Here is a 19,657-nt window from a genome sequence, read left to right on the forward strand (position 1 = left end):
AAATGTGTCTGGCACATAATAAATACTCAATAAATGTGAGTCCTTATACACATATGAAAGTCAATATTGGCATCTTTTGCCAGATTGAATCCTCTCTCCTGCCATCATGTGGAGCTGAATGAAAATGATCAGGTGAGGGTGGGAGGAGGTGTGGTAGAACTACACATCCCAAAGATGGACACGTTCTAATTCTCCCGAATTTCTAAGAATACGTTACCTTACATGGCAAAAGAGACTTTGCCCATTTGATTAAGTTATGGATCTCAGGCCAGGTGCAATGGCTCACACCTGTAATACCAGCACTTTGGGAGGCCGAGGTGGGCAGATCACTTGAGGCCAGGAGTTCAAGACCAGCCTGGCCAACATGGTGAAACTCTATCTCTACTAAAAATATGAAAACTAGCTGGGTGTTGTGGTGGGTGCCTGTAATCCCAGCTTCTCGGGAGGCTGAGGCACAAGAATTGCTTGAACCAGGGAGGCAGAGGTTGCAGAGAGCTGAGATCGTGCCACTGCACTCCAGCCTGGGCAACAGAGCGAGACCCTGTCTCAAAAAAAATTATGGATCTCAAAGTGGGAGATTATCCTAGATTACCCAATTGGACCAAATCTAATAACACAAGTCCTTATCGATAGAAAGGAGAGGCAGAAAAGTGGGTCAGAGAAATGCTATAAGCAAAAGACGCCTCCAGTCACTGCTGGCTCAGAATATGGAGGAAGGGAACACAGTATGTGGAAGTTTCTAGAAGATGACAACAGCCCTTGGCTGATGGCTGGATGGAAAACCAGGGCTCCATCCCTATAGCTGCAAAGGGCAGAATTCTGCCCACAACTCAAATAAGCAGGAAAGGGAATCTCCCTTGTAACATCCAGAAAGAAATGCAACCCTTTGCACACCTTGATTCTAGACCAGTGAGACAAATTTTGCACTTCTGACCTATAGATACATAAGATAATACATTTATGAGGTTTTTTTATTCTGGTAAAAAAAATACCGTCTTAACTATTTTTAAGTGTACAGAACAGTTGTGTTAACTATAGGCACATTGTTCTGCAATGAGCCTCTAGAAGTTTTTCATCTTGCAAAACCGAGACTATATCCACAACAATGCCCTGTTTTCCTCTCCTTCACGCCTCCTGATAATTATTGTTTTACTTTCTGTTTATAAGAGTTTGACAGCCAGGCATGGTTGCTCATGTTTGTAATCCCAATACTTTGGGAGGCCAAGAGAAGAGCATCACTTGAGCCCAGGAATTTGATACCAGCCTGGGCAACATAGTGAGCTCCCATCTCTACAAAAATTAAAAAATTAGCTGGGTGCAGTGCTGTGTGCCTGTAGTCCCAACTACTCTGGAGGCTGAGGCAGAAGGATCACTTGAGCCCACTGAGCCCAGGAGTGAGCTATGACGACACCACTGCACTCCAGCCTGGCAACAGCGTGAGACCCTATCTAAAAAAAAAAAAAAAAAAAGGTTGATTAATTTGGATACCTCATATAAATGGAGTCATGCAGTATTTGTCCTTCTGTGACTGGTTTATTTCATTTAGCATATTTCCTCAAAGTTCATCCATGTTGCAGCATATGATAAGATTTCCTTTTTTAAGGCTGAATAATATTCCATTATGTGTATATACCACATTTTGTTTATCCACTCATCTGCTGATAGATATTTAGGTGCTTCTACTTCTGGTTATTGTGAATAATGCTGCAATGAACATGGGAGTATAGATATCTGCACAGATGCTTTTCCAAATATTTTAGGTATATACCCAGAAGGAGGATTGCTGGGGCATATGGTAATTCTATTTTTAATTTTTTGAAGAACCTCCGTACTGTTTTCCAGAGTGGCTACATCATAAATTTATGTTGTTTGCAGCCACTAAATTTGTGACAATTTGTTGTGGTAGTGATAGGAAACTAATATTGGGTCTTTATTGATTTTGCTTCTTTTTATTAACGTTTTCTTTTTTTTGAGACAGAGTCTTGCTCTGTTGCCCAGTCTGGAGTGCAGTGGCACAATCATGGCTCACTGCAGCCTCAAACTCCTGGGCTCAAGCAATTCTCGCAGCTCAGCCACCTGAGTAGCTGGGCCTACAGGTGCATGCTATCATGCCCAGCTAACTTTTTCTACTTTTTTTTTTTGTAGAAACAGGGTCTCACTTTGTTTCCCAGGCTGATCTTGAACTCCTGGGTTCAGCTCCTCTTCCCACCTTGGCCTCCCGAAGTGCTGGAATTACAGGCATGAGCCACCATGCTCAGCCTTTTTTTTTTTTCCCAACCTTTTTGACGTATAACATACACACAGAAAAATGCACCTATAAGCAAACAGCTTGCTAAGTTTTCACAATTTATCACCTGTAAAACCAGCATCTGGATCAAGAAACAACTCTATGACCCCTCCCCCAGGAGCCCCTTCATACCTGGAAGGAGCCTGTGGGAACTAGCAAGAACCAAGGCCCAGGAAGGTGCAGTAAGTAGCACCATATATTTATTTGGAAAATATCAAGTACTCTTTGAAAATGCTTAATTGATAGAATTGTTGGAGGAAAAGTCATTCCTCTTCTGGGGAAATCCATTTAATGTTTCCATTTTTAATGACTTTTAAAAGGAACTTCAAGAAGGTTTTTCATGTGCTGCAAACAGAAATCATTCCATAAACTTATGGGATTGTTCATTAAAAACGACTTTTAAAAAAAATGTAAACCCACACCTGCTGTCAATCTTAGGGGGAATGAGAACACAGGTCCAGTTATTGACTGTGGCCTAGCCTCTTCCGCCACCTGCTGGTGGATTATGGGAACCTCATCACCATGTGATGCTTGTTTGGGGTATTTTTCATTTCTTCTATAAATACATATTGAACAAATAATATGTGTTGGACACAGTCTTATGTCCATAAAGCTCAGGATTTGGTAGAGAAGATGGACATCCATTCACATATAATAACTGTAAATTTACGAGTGTAATAAATTCAGCCGTGACAAGAGATCCCCAAGCTGTCTGTTCATCAGATCCCCATAAGAATTTTGTTAGAATAATTTTTACCAAAAACCCCACTCCCAGAGATCTGTGTCCATAGGCCTACTGTGGGGCCCAGGAAATCTGTATTTTCTGTCAGCACCCAACAAGATTGTTGATGCACAGATAAGGATGTAGTAGATCGGTTTGGGGTGGGTTACAGGGAACTTTGAACGTTGAATTAGACTTTAAATGCACTGACAATAAAATTACAAACAAAGCAAAGATATCAGAGCACCAAGAACCAGTGAATGGAAATCATCAGGTTAGCAAGGCAGTTGGAACTGGAGAAAGTTGTAGAGGGAAGAGGGAGAGAGAAAAGTAAACGGGGAGATTGATTATAAGGCAGGGAATTGGGTTTTATGGAAGAAGAGGGAGAGAAAAAAGCAAGAGAGGCCAGGCACGGTGGCTCATGCCTGTAATCCCAGCACTTTGAGAGGCTGAGGTGGGCGGATCTCTTGAGCTCAGGAGTTCAAGACAAGCCTGGGCAATGTAGTGAGACCCAGTCTCTACCAAAAAAAAAAAATTTAGCTGGGCATGGTAGCATGCGCCAGTAGTCCCAACTGTTTGGGAGGCTGATGTGGGAGGACGGCTTGAGCCTAAAAGGCAGAGGTTGCACTGAGCTGAGATCACTCCACTGCACTCCAGTCTGGGCAACAGAGTGAGACCTTGTCTCAAAAGAAAAAAAAAAAAAGAAAGAAAAGAAAAAAAGAAAGCAAGAGAGAAAAAAACATTTTCAAAAGCACAGCCCCTTATACCACGATACTCAATCCCTACCACTGTAATCACTGCATCATATATACAGTCATGCACTGCGACAATGTTTCCGCCAACAGCAGGCTGCGTACACAATGATGGTCCCATAAGATTATAATGCTGTATTTTTACTGTAACTTCTCTATGTTTAGATATACAAATACTTCCCGTTGTTTTACAATTGCCTAAAATCTTCAGTACAGGAACGTGCTGTACAGGTTTGTACCCCAGGAGCAACAGGCTATACCATTATACCTATAGCCTAGGTGTGTAGAAGGCTATACCATCTAGGTTTATGTGAGTACACGCTATGATGTTCACACAAAGATAACCTTGCCTAATGACACATGTCTCGAAACATATCTTCATCGTTGAGCAACTCAGGACTGTACTATAAGGGCTCAAAAGAGTCAAAACAGTAAGCATGACACTCAGGGCCCGGTGTGGTTGCTCACCCCTGTAATGCCAACAGTTTGGAAGGTGGATCACTTGAGCCCAGGAGTTTGAGACCAGCCTAGGCAACATGATGAAACACTATCTCTACAAAAAATACAAAAATTAGTCAGGCATGGTGGTGTGCCCCTGTAGTCCCCGCTACTCAGGAGGCCTCCCAGCTGCTCAGGAGGCTGAGGTGGGAGGACCGCTTGAGCCCAGGAGGTCAAGGCTGCAGTGAGCTATGATTGCACCACTGCACTGCAGCCTAGGTGACAGAGAAAGGCCCTGTGTGTGTGTGTGTGTGTGTGTGTGTGTGTGTATATATATATATATATATATATATATATATATATATGAATGAACGAAAGAAAGAAAGGAACAAAGACAGAAAGAAACAGACACTCAGCACCCCAGAGCACAAAGCGTGATAAGAAGTGCGATCCAGGATATATATTTTGGAAATGCTCTACCATGCTATGTGCCAAAGTCTGGAAATTTCCCAAAAGACCACCAGACAGGGACTGGTAAACTAACCAAGGCAGGGACTCACCTGCCATCACCGTCATTGTCTATAAGCACGTGGGTGCTTATAGAAAAGACACATTGAGCAGGGCATGGGCGCAGGCACCTGTAATCTCAGCTACTCAGGAGGCTGAGGTGGGAGGATCCCTTGAGCCCAGGAGTTCAAGATTACTGTGAACTGTAATCTGTGCCACTACACACCAACCTGGGCGACAGGGCAAAACCCTGTCTCAAAAAGAAATCTTGTGCTCCATGGTCAGTTTGTACTGCTGCCCTGCTTGTTGCAGGCACAAGTCGAAGAGCAAGTCTGAGAGGAACCATAGTACTTCAACTTGCGGACACAATGATTGGGCCAGAGTGTGGTCATGTGACACTCAATGAACCAATCAAAGTCCTTCCCTTGCCTTTTAGAAACAGACTGGGAGATATTTACTGAGCACCTATTTTGAGGGACTTACAAGGTTTCCTTCCAGCTTTGAAATCCACGAACCTATAAAAATAATTCCATTTTTAATTCCTCACTTGGAAACAATGATTTGTTAAGCACTTATTGTATGCTAAGCAATATGCTCTATGCATTATCTTTCAACAATCTTACAAGATAGACAATATTTCTGTTTCCATTTTTTAAATAAGGAAAGGTTTCCCAGAAGTTAAACAATTTGCTTAAGGTCAAACAGCTAGAAAGTGCTCAAGTTTGAAGTTTCAATTTCTCTGACTCCAGAGTTCAGAGTCTTAATTAATGGCTAAACTGACTCTCATTGACATAATTATGCTCTGAGCCCATCACCAGTTCATTACAATTTCTTTGAAAATACCATTTTTAATGGCTGTAACTTCTTTTTTATCTTGTGGATGCTGTATAATTTAAGTAACTCCCAGTTGTTGAATAATTAGGACATTCACAATCTTTGCCATTATAATCAGCATTTTGTTCTAAATCTCAGTCAGCAAACTGCAGCTTGTGGGCCAGATTCACTTTGCTGCCTGTTTTGTTGGAACACAGCCACGTGCATTTATTCCCATAGCGTCTATTGTTGCTTTCAAGGCAAAGTGGAGTAGTTGCAACAGAAACCTTATGTCCCACAAAGCCTCAAATACTTACAATCTGACTATTTACAGAAAAGGTTTGCCAACCTCTGTTCTAAATATTTATCTACAATGCTGAGTCCATCCTTAGGATAAACATATAGAAAGAGAATCAAGGCCGCAAGTGGTGGCTCATACTTGCAATCCCAGCACTTTGGGAGGCCCAGGTGGGCAGATCGCTTGAGCCCAGGATCCTGGGCAACATGGCTAAACCCCATCTCTACAAAAAAAAAAAAAAAAAAAATTACAAAAATTAGCTGGCATGCACCTGTAGTCCCAGCTACTTGGAAGGCCAAGGTGGTAGTATGGCTTGAGCCTGGGATATGGAGGTTGCAGTGAGCCTAGATTGTGCCACTGCTCTCCAGCCTGGGCAACAGAGCCAGACTCTGTCTCAAAAAAAAAAAAAAAAAAAAAAAAAAAATAGAACCAGCCAGGTGCAGTGCTGCACACCATAGTCCCAGCTACCCTGGAAGCTGAGGCAGAAAGATCTCTTGAGCCCAGGAATCTAAATCCAGCCTGGGCAACATAGCAAGAACCCTACCTCTTAAAAATAAATAAATTAATTAAAAATTTAAAAGTAAGACCAAGTGCAGTGGCTCATGCCTATAATCCCAGCACTTTGGGAGGCCAAGGAGGGAGGATCACTTGAGGCCAGGAGTTTGAGGCCAGCCTGAGCAACATAGTGAGACCCTGTCTCCACACACAAAATATATATATATATATAATTTTTTAAGATAATAAAAGTTTAAAAATATTAAATTTTTAAAATCGAGACAGGGTCTTTCTCTGTCATCCAGGCTGGAGTGCAATAGTGCAAACATGGCTCACTGCAGCCTTGACCTGCCAGGTTCAAATGATCCACCTGCCTCAGCTTCCTAAGTAGCTGGGATCACAGGCAAATGCCACCACATTTGGCTAATTTAAAAAAAAAATTGTAGAGACAGGGTACCACTATGTTGCCCAGGCTGGTCTTGAACTCCTGGGCTCAAGTAATCCTCCCGCCTTGGCCTCCCAAAGTGCTAGGATTACAGGCATGAGCCACTGCACCTGACCTTAATTTTTTTTTTAAAGAGAGTATCAAGTCAAATTACTTTTCAGAAAGTTGATTTCAAGCAACATTGCCACCAGCAGTTTGTTTAAAGGTTTCATATCCCAGGCCTGCCACCTTGGCCAGCCCTGGATGACATTATGCAAATAGAAATTGAGGTATTCCACTGTTTCAGGGGCCTCTGGGGATACAGCAGTGACCAAAATACACAAGTCATTGCCCTCATGGGGCTTGTAATCTATGAAAGGGGTGAGGAGATACAATAAACTGCTTGCCAAGTAAATATGTCATTTGTCAGATGGCAATCGGTGCTATGAAGAAAATCAAAGTGGTTGATTTTCCACCCAAGAAGGTGGAGTGGGGTGCTAGTTTACATAAGGAGTTCAGCATCTGTCACTGATACGATGACATTTGAGCAGAGAACTGAAGGAAGAGCATCCCAGGTGGAGGATAAAGCAAATACAGTGAACATGATATTTTCAAAATTCAGCAGGGAAAATCATTATTTTTAGCTCCATAGTAGAGCGGTGCTGGGGAGTATTGAGGTAACTTTGTCCAGCAGGTAAGTCCAAAGGTATTTCTGTTTGACTCTGAAGCCCCTTGTACTTGCAGCTGATTTGCTTTGAGATTAGGGTTTGCTAAAGCTAACACTAAAATTAGCTTTCGTTTCCTAAATAAACAGCAGCTGGCAGTACATTTGGGGGCGGAGAGCAGCCTGAATGAGCAGGGTAACAAGAAAAAAAATTGAGGCTTTCACATTTGCTAAGGAAGGAGAGATGCATATCAGTAACTGAGTCAGGTGATATATTCAAGCCTCCCTGGGTGATGGTGTCTTCCGAAACCATAACATGTTAAAATCTTCACTGTCATCAGAAATATTTTCCTTTCCCTCCTCCTCCTTCTTCATTCAATCACCAAATCCTGTAATATCTCCCTCAGAATGAGCACATGAGGCTGGGCACAGCGACTCATGCTTGTAATCCCAGCATTTTGGGAGGCCAAGGCAGGCATTAGGGCCAGGAGTTCCAGACCAGCCTGGGCAGCATGGTGAAACCACATCTCTACCAAAATATGTATATATATATATATATATACAAAAATTAGCTTAGCTGGTCATGGTGGCACACACCTGTAGTCTCAGCTGCTTGGGAGTGATTCTAATAATAGCATCTACCTCTGTAGAAGAAAAAATTATTCAATGACACATGTTAAAATACGGTAAGGCAGACTATTCAGGACCATCATGATAGGTATAGGGAACACAGTAATGAAATTTTGCAATGGGAGAGAGATTGGGCTCAGTCTTAAATGGCTGGCCGGCTAAGTGGCTGACTGGGAGGCTGGGTGAGGGGTAGGCTGGGAGGCTGGCCGAGTGGCTGTCTTGGAGGCTTGCCAGCAGGCTGGCTGGCCCGCTGAGAGGCTGGTGGGCTGGCTGAGAAGCTGGTCGAGAGGCTAGCGGGCAGTCTTCCTGGCTGGGTGAGAGGCTGGCTGGCTGAGAGTCTGGCTGAGAGGCTAGCTGAGATGTCGGCTGGCTCCGTCTGGGTTGGATGAGGACACTTTGGAGGAGGGAGCAGGAATAAGGAAGATACCCTTACCACCTGCTATCCCCCAGAGCTGGGAGCACCCGGTGCTGAGGGTGGGAGGTGGCAGTGACCGGACACAGCTTATAGCACCCGGGTCCCTCCGTGCACCCTCGGATGCCAGGAACACCTTCCCTATGAGCGCTCCCCATGGCCCTACCGTGGTGGACTGCCGGCTGCAGTCTCTATCTTATCCTCAAAGGTTTTCTGTAGATCTAAAACTGTTCTAAAACAGAAAATTATGTGTGTGGGTAAGTAATTTCCTGGCTCAAAATAAAAGCTATTTTCATTGTGGTTAAGGGTAAGGTCACTGGATGGGAACCTGGTTTCTGATTATTTCCTGTGTGAGCTGGACCACATGCCACAACCTTTCTGAGCCTGTTTTCTCATCCATAAAATGAGGATATAAGACTAGAACTTAGGTCTCAGGGCTGTGGCAAGAACAATTGCCTAGAGGCAGTCTATATTTCCATCGATAGGAGATGGATTAAATAAATTTTGACACATCTGTGCAGCAATTACCTCTATATGTAGATATATAGAAAATTATATTTATAGAAGGTTTATTATTATTATTAATATTTTGAGATGGAGTCTCTGTCGCACAGGCTGGAGTGCAGTGGCGCAATCTTGGCTCTCTGCAAGCTCCACCTACGGAGTTCACGCCATTCTCCTGCCTCAGCCTCCCGAGTAGCTGGGACTACAGGCGCCCGCCACCACACCGGCTAATTTTTTGTATTTTTGGTAGAGACGGGGTTTCACCATGTTAGCCAGCATGGTCTCGATCTCCTGACCTCGTGATCTGCCCGCCTCGGCCTCCCAAAGTGCTGGGATTACAGGTGTGAGCCACTGCGCCCAGCCTATAGAAGGTATATTATGAAGTGAAAAAGCAAGGTGGAAGCTAGACATAGTGGCTCATGCCTATAACCCCAGAATTTTTGAGGCTGAGGCAGGAGGTTCGTCTGAGTCCAGGAGTTTAAGACCAGCCTGGGCAACATAGCAAGACACCCATCTCTACAAACAATAAAAAAGTAAAAATTAGCCAGGGGTGGTGGCACATGCTTGCAGTCCTGGCTACTCAGGAGTCTAAGGAAGGAGGATTGCTAAGCCCAGGAGTTCAAGGTTACAGTGAGCCATGCTCATGACACTGCACTCCAGCATGGGTGACAGAGTGAGACACTGTCTCAAAAACAAAACAAAACAAAACAAGATGCCAGGTAAGCCACCTTTGGGGTTAAAAAACCAAGAATATATGTGTATATGTTTGTAAATGCATCATACATCTCAGGACAAGGGCAGGGAAAATTTTACTGATTACCCCTTTTTTTTACTCCATAGACATATTACTAATACATGCTCAAATTTTAAAAAATGATCTTTAAGTCTGTGGCACAGAGGAAGTGTCAGGAAATGATGGCTATTTCTATTGTGAGACAATTCCTCCCTCTTCCCTTCCTTACTGGAGGCCACCTCCCCGCCCCCAGTCCCAGCCTGCAGGTCTGGAAAGGGATGGGTGGAACCCAGTTGTTCCACGTATGGAAGATGGAATGTGATGGAGGCGAGTGGTGACTGTGCAGTGACCTTAGAGAGAAGACCCAGCACTTCCTGCTGGCTGCACCTGGCACCTGGCACCTGGCCCTGACTTGGATCTGCACCTGAGCCAGGGAGACCTCAGTTTTTTCTTCCAGGAGCAGAAGAATGAACCAGGTTCCTGAAGGAGACTTCCCACTCCCAGAAGAGGAACAATTTTACAGGAATAGAAATTGGATAGTTCTTCAGGAAACAACAGTCTCTTAAATCTCCTGTTTGAAGGAATAGAAGACGACCATTTAGGAGGATGTCTTTGTTCTCAGGAGGTACCTAGAAAAGTAGCTGGGATTGAGGTAGGCTAAAAGATGTCTCCCGAAGATTTCAGACCCTAATCTAAAAAAAAAAAAAGTGTGAACATTACTATGTAGTGAAGAATTACTTTACTCACAGAGAGGTCTATCCCTTTGCCTCCAGCTCCTGGGGGGTGATCTCTAAGCCCCTGAGATGGCCTGCATGACAGGACATCTTTATTTACCTGGAGCCTTGGGTGACATCAGATAATTTAGCAATGTGATTTATGGTGGAGCTTTGAGAATTAGCCAACAAATGTATGATAATTTGTTGCAGCAGTCACAAGAAACGAATACAGGAATGCAGTTTCAAAAAGTCTGTAATTAACTCTCATACGGCTCAGAGAGAAGTAGGAAGAAGCAAGTCTGGTAAAATGTGAACAATTAGTGAACTTACATAAAAGGAATGTGGTTGTCTATTGTACTGTTCTTGCAAATTTTTGTTGGTTTGAAAATTTTCAGAATAAAAGATGGAGGAAGGAATAAAAATACTCATTTAAAACATTACAGTATAGGCCGGGTATGGCGGCTCATGCCTGTAATCAACATTTTGGGAGGCTGAGGCAAGAGGATCGTTTGAGGCCAGGAGTTTGAGACTAGCCTGGCCAACATGGCAAAACCCTGCCTCTACTAAACATGCGAAAATTATCTGGGTGCGATGGCGCACAACTGTAATCCAAGCTACTCAGGAGGCTGAGGCAGGAGAATCTCTTGAACCCAGGAGGTGGAGGTTGCAGTGAGCTGTGATCACACTACTGCACTCCAGCCTGGGTGACAGAGTGAGACCCTGTCTCTAACAATAATAAAAATAAAATAAAATGAAACAAAACAGCATGGAAAAGTCTAGCATCTTCAAATATTGCTGGAGTATTACTGCCAAGCCCAATGTAGTCAGAAGTAGGATTTGAACATTTAAATGCATCCTTTGCTGATTGGACAGAATGTAACCTTTAAAAATTATTTTCCTTCTTATACAAACAGCAGGGTTCCTTCTTCATCACTGAAGAATAAGATGGCATGCTTCAGACCACAGCGTCAATGCCCATGCCAGGTAGCTTCACTTTGTGGTTCCTGGGTGATGGCTCTGGGTTCCCATCCAAATCTCATATTGAATTGTAATCCCCAGTGTTGGAAGTGGGGCCTGGTGGGAGATGATTGGATCATGGGGGTGGTTTCTAATGGTTTATCATCATCCTTCTAGTGGTGTCTTGTGACAGAGTTCTCCTGAGATCTTCTTGTTTAAAAGTGTGTAGCACTTCCCCTAAGCCTCTCTCCTCCTCCTTCTCCTGCCATGCAGATGTGCCTGCTTCCCCTTTGCCTTCTGCCATGATTGTAAGTTTCCTGAGGCCTCCCCAGCCATGCATCCTGTACAGACTGTGGAACTGTGAGCCAATTAAACCTCTTTTCTTTATAAATTAGCCAGTCTCAGGTATGTCTCTATAGCAGTGTGAGAACAGATGAATACACTGGGCTTGTTTCTTGTGCTCAAAGGCCAAGTGTCATGGATATTAATTACCAAGTCACATGCTGGTCATAAACTTACATGATGTGCTCCCTGGAAACTAAGCTAGAAACTCACCAAGGAGGCTTTGGTGGCGTGGGGGTGCAGGTCAGGGGATCAAAGGAACTGATGAGAGGCACAGAGAATAGGAGACCTGGTTTCTTGCACTCTGCCCTCTATCACATTTCTGCTGGTGCTGAGGTTAATTGCACCACCTCTGGGAGTGATTTACTCAGGCTGTGATCCTGGCCCCCGCTCTGACTACTTGGTAGTTGGCAAATTATTTGACATCTTTGTGCCTAAGTGTCCTTATCTGTAAAATGGATGCGATAATAAGTGCTGTAATTTTTAAAAAAATAAATAAGGATAGGGTCTCGCTATGTTGCCCAGGTTGTTCTCAAATTCCTGGGCTCAAGCAATCCTCCTGCCTTGGCCTCCCAAAGTGCTGGGATTATAGGCATAAGCCACCATGCCCAACTGAGTAATATTTACTGCTGCATAACAAATTTACCCAAAATATAGCAATCTAAAACAACAAATAAGAATTTATTGTGTCTCACAGCTTCTATAGGTCAGGAATTCAGGAGCAGCTTAGCTTGGAGTTTCTGGCTCAGAAACTCAGGGTCTCTCATGAGTTTGCAGTTAAGATGTTGCAGGAGCTGCAGTCATCTGAAGGCTTGACTGGGGCTGGAGGACCTGCTTCCAAGGTGGCCCAGACACATGGCTGTTCCTCTGTTCCTCTACACACAGGCATCTCCACAGGGCTAACTGTGGGTCCTTACAAAATGACAGCTGGCTTCTCCCAGAATGGGTAACTCAAGAAAGAGAAAGAGGAAGGAAGCAGCAGCAGTGTCTTTTATAGCCTAGTCTTGGAAGTCACATGCCGTCATTTCTCTGTTTTCCTTTTTTTGAGACAAGGTCTCACTCTGTAGCCCAGGCTGGAGTGCAGTGGTACAATCACAGCTCACTGTAGCCTCAACCTCCTGAGGGCTCAAGAGATCCTCCTGCCTTAGCCTCCTGAGTAGCTGGGACTACAGATGTGTGCCATTGCCACCATGCCAGTTAATTTTTAATATTTTGTAGAGGTGGGGTCTTACTATATTGCTCAGGCTGACATACCATTATTTCTACAATATCTTATTGATTGCACATATTGGCCCTATTCACAGGGCATACACAGGAAGGTGAATACCAGGAGGGGAGGATCATTGAGAGCCATTTTGAAGGCTGACTACCACAAGTATCTAACTCAAAGGGTTGCCATGGGGATTAAATGCGTTAGTATATGGAAAGAATCCTAGACCAAAGCTTATATACAGTAAATGCTTATAAATGTTAGTTTTTGTTATTATTGGCCCGTAGCATAGCAGTTTCACTACAGATACTGTCATTTTTAAGGTAATAATCTTTCTGTCTTCGTTTGTTTGTTTGTTTTTATCTGTTACAGATTAAAATCAGCAATTATCTTTTTTTTTTTCCTTTTTTGCCCATCTTCAATCTCAAAATCACCTATGGATTTTTGAGTTGAATGTTGTCTTTTAAAACAATTTTAAATGGTTTTGAACTTATGAAAATAATGCTTGTTGAAAAACTTGACAGAAATATGTATAACATGGCCAGGCACTGTGGCTCATGCTTATAATCCCAACACTTTGGGATCACTTGAGGTCAGGAGTTTGAGACCCAACTGGGCAACAGGGCAAAACCCCATCTCTACTAAAAATACAAAAATTACCCAGGCATGGTGGCACGTGCCTGCAATCTCAGCTATTCGGGGGGCTGAGGCAGGAGAATCGCTTGAACACAGGAGGTGGAGGTTACAGTGAGCTGAGATCGTGCCACTGTACTCCAGCCTGGGCAACAGACCAAAAATCCGTCTCAAAGAAAAGAAAAAAGACATATGTATAACATATGCTTGTTTTCAATAACACAGAAACAAGCAGAATAAAAAGTAGCATCCCTCTTCATACCTCTCTCATGCTTCTCTTCCCAGAGGTAACCACTTTTAAGTTTATATTCTTCTGACCACTTTGTCTTAAAAGACATGCTGTACTGGTATTAAATACATGGGATTATTGTGTTTATATGGGTCAGTGATTTAAGAATTGGTTGAACAGTTTATCTTGAAAATTATGCATGTTATAACAAGGCATTTAGATAATAGCCCCAAGCCCTACCTCACTCCTGCTGGCATGACCATCGTGAAATATTTTTTTTCTAGAGGGTAGGGGGATGTTTTCATATTTTGGGATATTACATAGGATGGAATAATGGAATTGTGATACAGCTGGATCTACAAATAGGCTGGTTGACTTCATTTCACATCTACAATGCAATATTGGAGAAAGGGTGTGAGCTCTGAATTGGAGACTGATCTGGATTTGAATGTTGGTTCTGATGCTTCCTAATGAGATGAGTTTAGGCAAGTTTTTCTTTGTTTGTCTGTCTGTATCTCTCAGTTTCCATATTTGCAGAGCCACCTCATGGATATGTTAAGTGAGGTCATGCATGATGTCAGGTGCAAAGTTGACTCCTAGCCTGAGGTGCTTAGTCCAGGTTAGCTCCCTTCCGTGGTCCAGGTTAGCACCTTTACTTTGCCCTAGGTTGGCTCCCTTTTCTTAGTTTTGGTTAGCACCGTTTCTTTGGTCTAGGTTAACACCCTTTTCTGCATCCCACTTCTGGAAAGACTGTGGGACTTCCCACAAGGGGGCGCAGGTACAAAGGGATTGCAGCCGGGAAGCAGAGCACAGTCCCTGCCCATGGAGGCTAAGGGGCCACCTTTGTATGTCTCTGCTGTGTGCAAACACCATCCTCTCAGGCGAGGGCACAATAAAATGATCTCAGTTATGAGTGCTCCAGGGGTTGGCCACAGCTCTATTCTCCCTCTGGGGAGCCTGTCTTCTAGTTGCTATGCAATTTTCCGTCCTTCTCTTCCCAAAGGCACTGAGTGAAATCCCTTTTGTGACCAGGAGCTTTAGTTTTTACCAACTTTAAAGTAGATGATGTCGTACTTCCAGTGTTTTCTCTATCAGGTTAGCTGAAGAAATTTGGACAGAATCAAGGGCCACTCAAAAAATGCTTGCATGAACACAGTGTAACATGCTTATGAAACCGACCCAATAGATCGACAGACAGACTTCTTTTTTTTCTTTAAACATGGAAATTGACTCTTCTGGTTGTTTCGTTGTTGTTGTTTTTATTTCGTTTTGTTTTTGTTTTTGATGAAGTCTCATTCTGTTGACCAGGCTGGAGTGTGGGGGCACAATCTCGGCTCACTGCAACCTCTACCTCCTGGGTTCAAGCCATTCTCCTGTCTCAGCCTCCCAAGTAGCTGGGATTATAGGTGTGCGCCACCACGCCCAGCTAATTTTTGTATTTTAGGTAGAGATGGGGTTTCACCATGTTGGCCAGGCTGGTCTCGAACTCCTGACTTCAAGTGACCTGCCCACCTCAGCCTCCCAAAGTGCTGGGATTACAGGCATGAGCCACCATGTCTGGCCGCTTCTGGTCTTAAAGCTTGAAACTTACATTTGTTTTGTCTGAGTTCCTTCCTCAGAAAACATCTTCAGGCCTCTCAAAAAATAAAAAATAAATTTTAAAAAAAACTATCAAAGAACTGAAACTCACCAGATCACCACATCAGAACAATGAGGTATGGGACCCCTCATTTATCATGATTGCTTCCTTGCCCCTTCCTGTTTTCTTATACATTGTTACATTTCTTCCCTGTTATGTAAACCCCTAGATTTAGTCAGTCAGGGAGATGGATTTGAGCCCGAGCTCCCATCTCCTTGGCTGCAGCACCTGATTAAAGCCTTCTTCCTTGGCAGTAGTCATTGTCCCAGTCATTGGCTTTCTGTGTGGTGAGCAGCAGGACCAAGACTGAACCCCTGGTATTTTGGTAACACTTAGATTTTTAAAATTATTTTTAAAAATCAGTTATTGTTATGTTCCAGGTCTTACCTCATTCAATGCTCAGAACCACCCTATGAGATAGGTACTGTCATTATTATTATTTTGAGACATGGTCTCATTCTGTCATCCTGACTGGAGTGCAGTGGTGCAATCTCAGCTCACTGCAGCCTGGATCTCCAGGGCTCAAGTAATCCTTTCATCTCAGCCTCCCGAGTAGCTGGGACCACAGGTGCATGCCACCACACCCAGCTAAATTTTATATTTTTTGTAGGAATGGGGTCACACTGTGTCCGGAATTTATTCCTTCCAGTGGGTTCTTGGTCTCTCTGACTTCAAGAATGAAGCTGCGGACCCTCGCAGTGAGTGTTACATCTCTCAAAGATGGTGTGTCCAGAGTTTGTTCCTTCAGATGTTCAGATGTGTCCAGAGTTTCTTCCTTCCGGTGGGTTCGTGGTCTTGCTAACTTCAGGAGTGAAGCCGCAGACCTTCACAGTGAGTGTTATAGCCCTTAAAGGTGGCGTGTCCAGAGTTGTTTGTTCCTCCCGGTGGGTTCGTGGTCTCATTGACTTCAGGAATGAAGCTGCAGACCCTCGCAGTGAGTGTTACAGCTTGTAAAGATAGTGCAGACCCATAGAGTGAGCAGCAGCAAGATTTATTGTGAAGAGTGAAAGAACAAAGCTTCCACAGTGTGGAAGGGGACCCGAGCAGGTTGCAGCTGCTGGCTGGGGTAGCCAGCTTTTATTCCCTTATTTGTCTGCACCCACGTCTTGCTGATTGGTCCATTTTACAGAGTGCTGATTGGTTCATTTTACAGAGTGCTGATTGATGCATTTACAATCCTTTAGCTAGACACAGAGCGCTGATCGGTGTGTTTTTACAGAGTGCTGATTGGTGCGTTTACAATCCTTTAACTAGACACAGAGTGCTTATTGGTGCATTTACAATCCTTTAGTTAGACACAGAGTGCTGATTGGTGCATTTTTACAGAGTGCTGATTGGTGCATTTACAATCCTTTAACTAGACACAGAGTGCTGATTGGTGCATTTTTATAGAGTGCTTATTGGTGCATTTACAATCCTTTAGCTAGACACAGAGCGCTGATTGGTGCATTTTTACAGAGTGCTGGTTGGTGCATTTACAATCCTCTAGCTAGACAGAAAAGTTCTCCAAGTCCCCACTCGACCCACAAGTCCAGCTGGCTCCACCTCTCAACATGATATTGCCCAGGCTGGTCTTGAACTCCTGTACTTAAGTGATCCACTGGCCTCAGGCTCCCAAAGTGCTGGGATTACAGGTGTGAGCCACCAAACACAGCTGGTACTATTATTAGCCCCATTTGATGAGTGAAAAAAATAGAGACAACAGAGAGGGCTGACAACTTTCCCAACATCACACAGCCAGGAAATGCTGGAGGCAAGTTTCAAAGTCTTTTCTGTCCAAACTCCACAGCTTGCAGGTCTTAACTGCTGCATATGTAGACTTTCTGCTCGAGATAAAGACAACTGGACTTGGAATTAAAACACATGGTTGAATCACTGTTCTTTACCACTGAGTAAACTGATCATGGGAAAGTCCCCTGGTTTTATCCATTTCTTGATAAAAAACTGAAGTCTGGGGAGAGTATGAATTTTTTTGTTTTGTTTTAGAGACAGGGTCTCACTCTATTGCATAGGCTGGAGTGCAGTCGTGTGACCATAGCTCCCTGCAGCCTCTAACTCCTGGGCTCAAGTGATCTGAGTTGCTGGGGCTACAGGCATGTGCCACCATGCCTGGCTAACTTATTTGTTTTAGAGATGAGGTCTCAGTATGTTGCCCAGGCTGGTCTCAAACTTCTGGCCTTAAGCAATCCTCTCACTTCAGCCTCCCAAGTTGTTGGGATTACAGGGGCAATCTACCATGTCTGGGAAAAGTATGAATCTTAACTCCACTGAGAGCACTCTCACCGGGTTGTGTGTCATATCCAATAATGGGTGTGAAAGTGCTTGACAAACTGTAAAACAAGGTACACCCATATTAAGGGTGTGTTGACAAAGTTGAAGCTGATGATGATGATGGCCAGGAAACAATCAGTCAGGGACTATAGGGTTCTCATCAAATTTGGGGGTTGCTTTATTTTTTTCTCCTTTCTTACTTTTAGCCCCAGGGACCATATTCATTCAATAGATGTTGAATACCTACTCTGTGCCAGGCACCATCCTAGGCACTGGGGATTCAACAACAGAGAACAGAACAGAGCAAAGTCCCTGCCCTCTGGGAGCCCACATTGTAGAGACAAGACACACATGCATCTATAATGTGTCAGGCAGGGATGAGTGCTTTGGAAAATAATAAAGCAGAAGCCGGGTGTGGTGGCTCATGCCTGTAATTGCAGGCTCCCACCAAGGTGGGAGGATCACTTGAGGCCAGGAGTTCAAGACCAGCCTAGGCAACATAATGAGACCCTGTCTCCACTAAAAATTTTTAGAAGTTAGCCAGGCATAGTGGTGCACGTCTGTAGTCCCAGCTACTCAGGAGGCTGAGGCAGGAGGATCACTTAAGGCCAGGAGGTCAAGGTTGCAGTGAGCTAGGATTGTGCCACAACACTCTAGCATGGGCAATTTCAGGGGTCCCTGATGTCCCCTCCTTTTCCAGAAAACCTAATGATTATTCCACCCCCTAATTAAAGAAACACCAAATAAAATTAGAAACCCAAACTCTGTTTGCGTGACTCGTTCTCACGAGCATGCACCCACTTCTCTCTTAAGTGCGGACTTTTGCTTTCCAATAAAAGTTTCTTGCTTTTCACTTCATTCTGACTCACCTGTGAATTCTTTCTTGTGACGATGTCAAGAATCTGGGGACCGGCTGTGGCTGGGGTCTCACTGGCATCCAGAAACCCTCCTGAGCCCTCTTGTGACACCAGGATTTGCCGACAGAGCAAATGTGAGGAGAGGCATCAGAATTTCTCTAAGACTTCTGAACTGAGCAACCATCTAGAAGGCTGGAGCTGCTTTATTTGGTGGGGAATGTTAGGGAAACCAGCCCCACACCACCCAGTGGGTACCCTGAGTCTGGTGGAGACAAAGGAGTTAGAAAGAGACAGAATAAGCATTTAAAAGGCGGGTCCAGGGGACCAGAATGTCGGAGGCTTGCTCACGGCCCAGAGCTCTTGAGCTCTGCCAAATTTACTGGTTTACAAGCTCTTTGTTCTTAGGGCAGATGGGAGCGGGAGGAAGGGATGAGGAAAAGGATTAATCAGTGAAGGAGAACTCGTGAGTCATTCGATAAGATGTGTAGCAGTGGCGGTTTCTGTGAATTTCCTTGAGCAAAGGCGTGTGTCTAAACTACTTAAGATCTTTAGCTTATCAGGACTGAAATGGGTGGGAGCAGGTTTAAGGAGGAGCCAAGATGTTTGATTATACTCCACTGCTTCAAGGGAGTGTTGTCTCCCTGAGCAACCTGTGGAATGCTGCTGAGTGGTTATGCTCTTGGGGCATAAAGACATGAAAGCAATAAGGAGACTTTTCTCCCCAGAGGCTGCCCATGGCTTCCCATGGGTGTCTCACACAGGGGAGACCAACTCAACTGGCACCCCAGAAACACTTTCCCACATGTTCCCCTTTTTTGCCTCTATTGATTTTTTTTTATTAATAACTGCCATTGCTATCATGGCTCATTCATGGTGTCTGGTTTCTCTCCCAAGGCACCATCTGCATCTGTAGACTAAAAACAAGCAACATAAACAGACACAAACCAAAATAAAATTTGCAATTGTTGATCCACCTATGGTTTCAATCCACTTTAAAGGATTGGTATTAGAAAGGCCATCAGAGGCTCCAGCAAGAATATCAGCTCCAGGCAATAGGGTGAGATGAGCCTGAGATGCCTCAAAAACTTGTTTTTTCAGTTTAGCAATATCTAATGTTAAATTATC

At 44.0% G+C, this 19,657-nt stretch overlaps 1 long non-coding RNA gene across 1 annotated transcript in view; it reads right to left on the reverse strand.

Annotated features, from left to right (window-relative positions):
* The window catches only part of LOC134808783 (uncharacterized), a 37,487-nt gene extending 18,586 nt beyond the window's left edge, over positions 1 to 18,901 (reverse strand). Inside the window, exon 1 of the long non-coding RNA XR_010152521.1 lies at positions 18,545 to 18,901. This is a non-coding gene — a long non-coding RNA (uncharacterized LOC134808783). The remainder of the gene's footprint in view (positions 1 to 18,544) is intronic.
* Positions 18,902 to 19,657: the final 756 nt, after the last annotated feature.

This window comes from Pan troglodytes, chromosome 18, assembly GCF_028858775.2.
Source record: "Pan troglodytes isolate AG18354 chromosome 18, NHGRI_mPanTro3-v2.0_pri, whole genome shotgun sequence".
In the NCBI taxonomy this organism is placed as follows: domain Eukaryota; kingdom Metazoa; phylum Chordata; class Mammalia; order Primates; family Hominidae; genus Pan; species Pan troglodytes.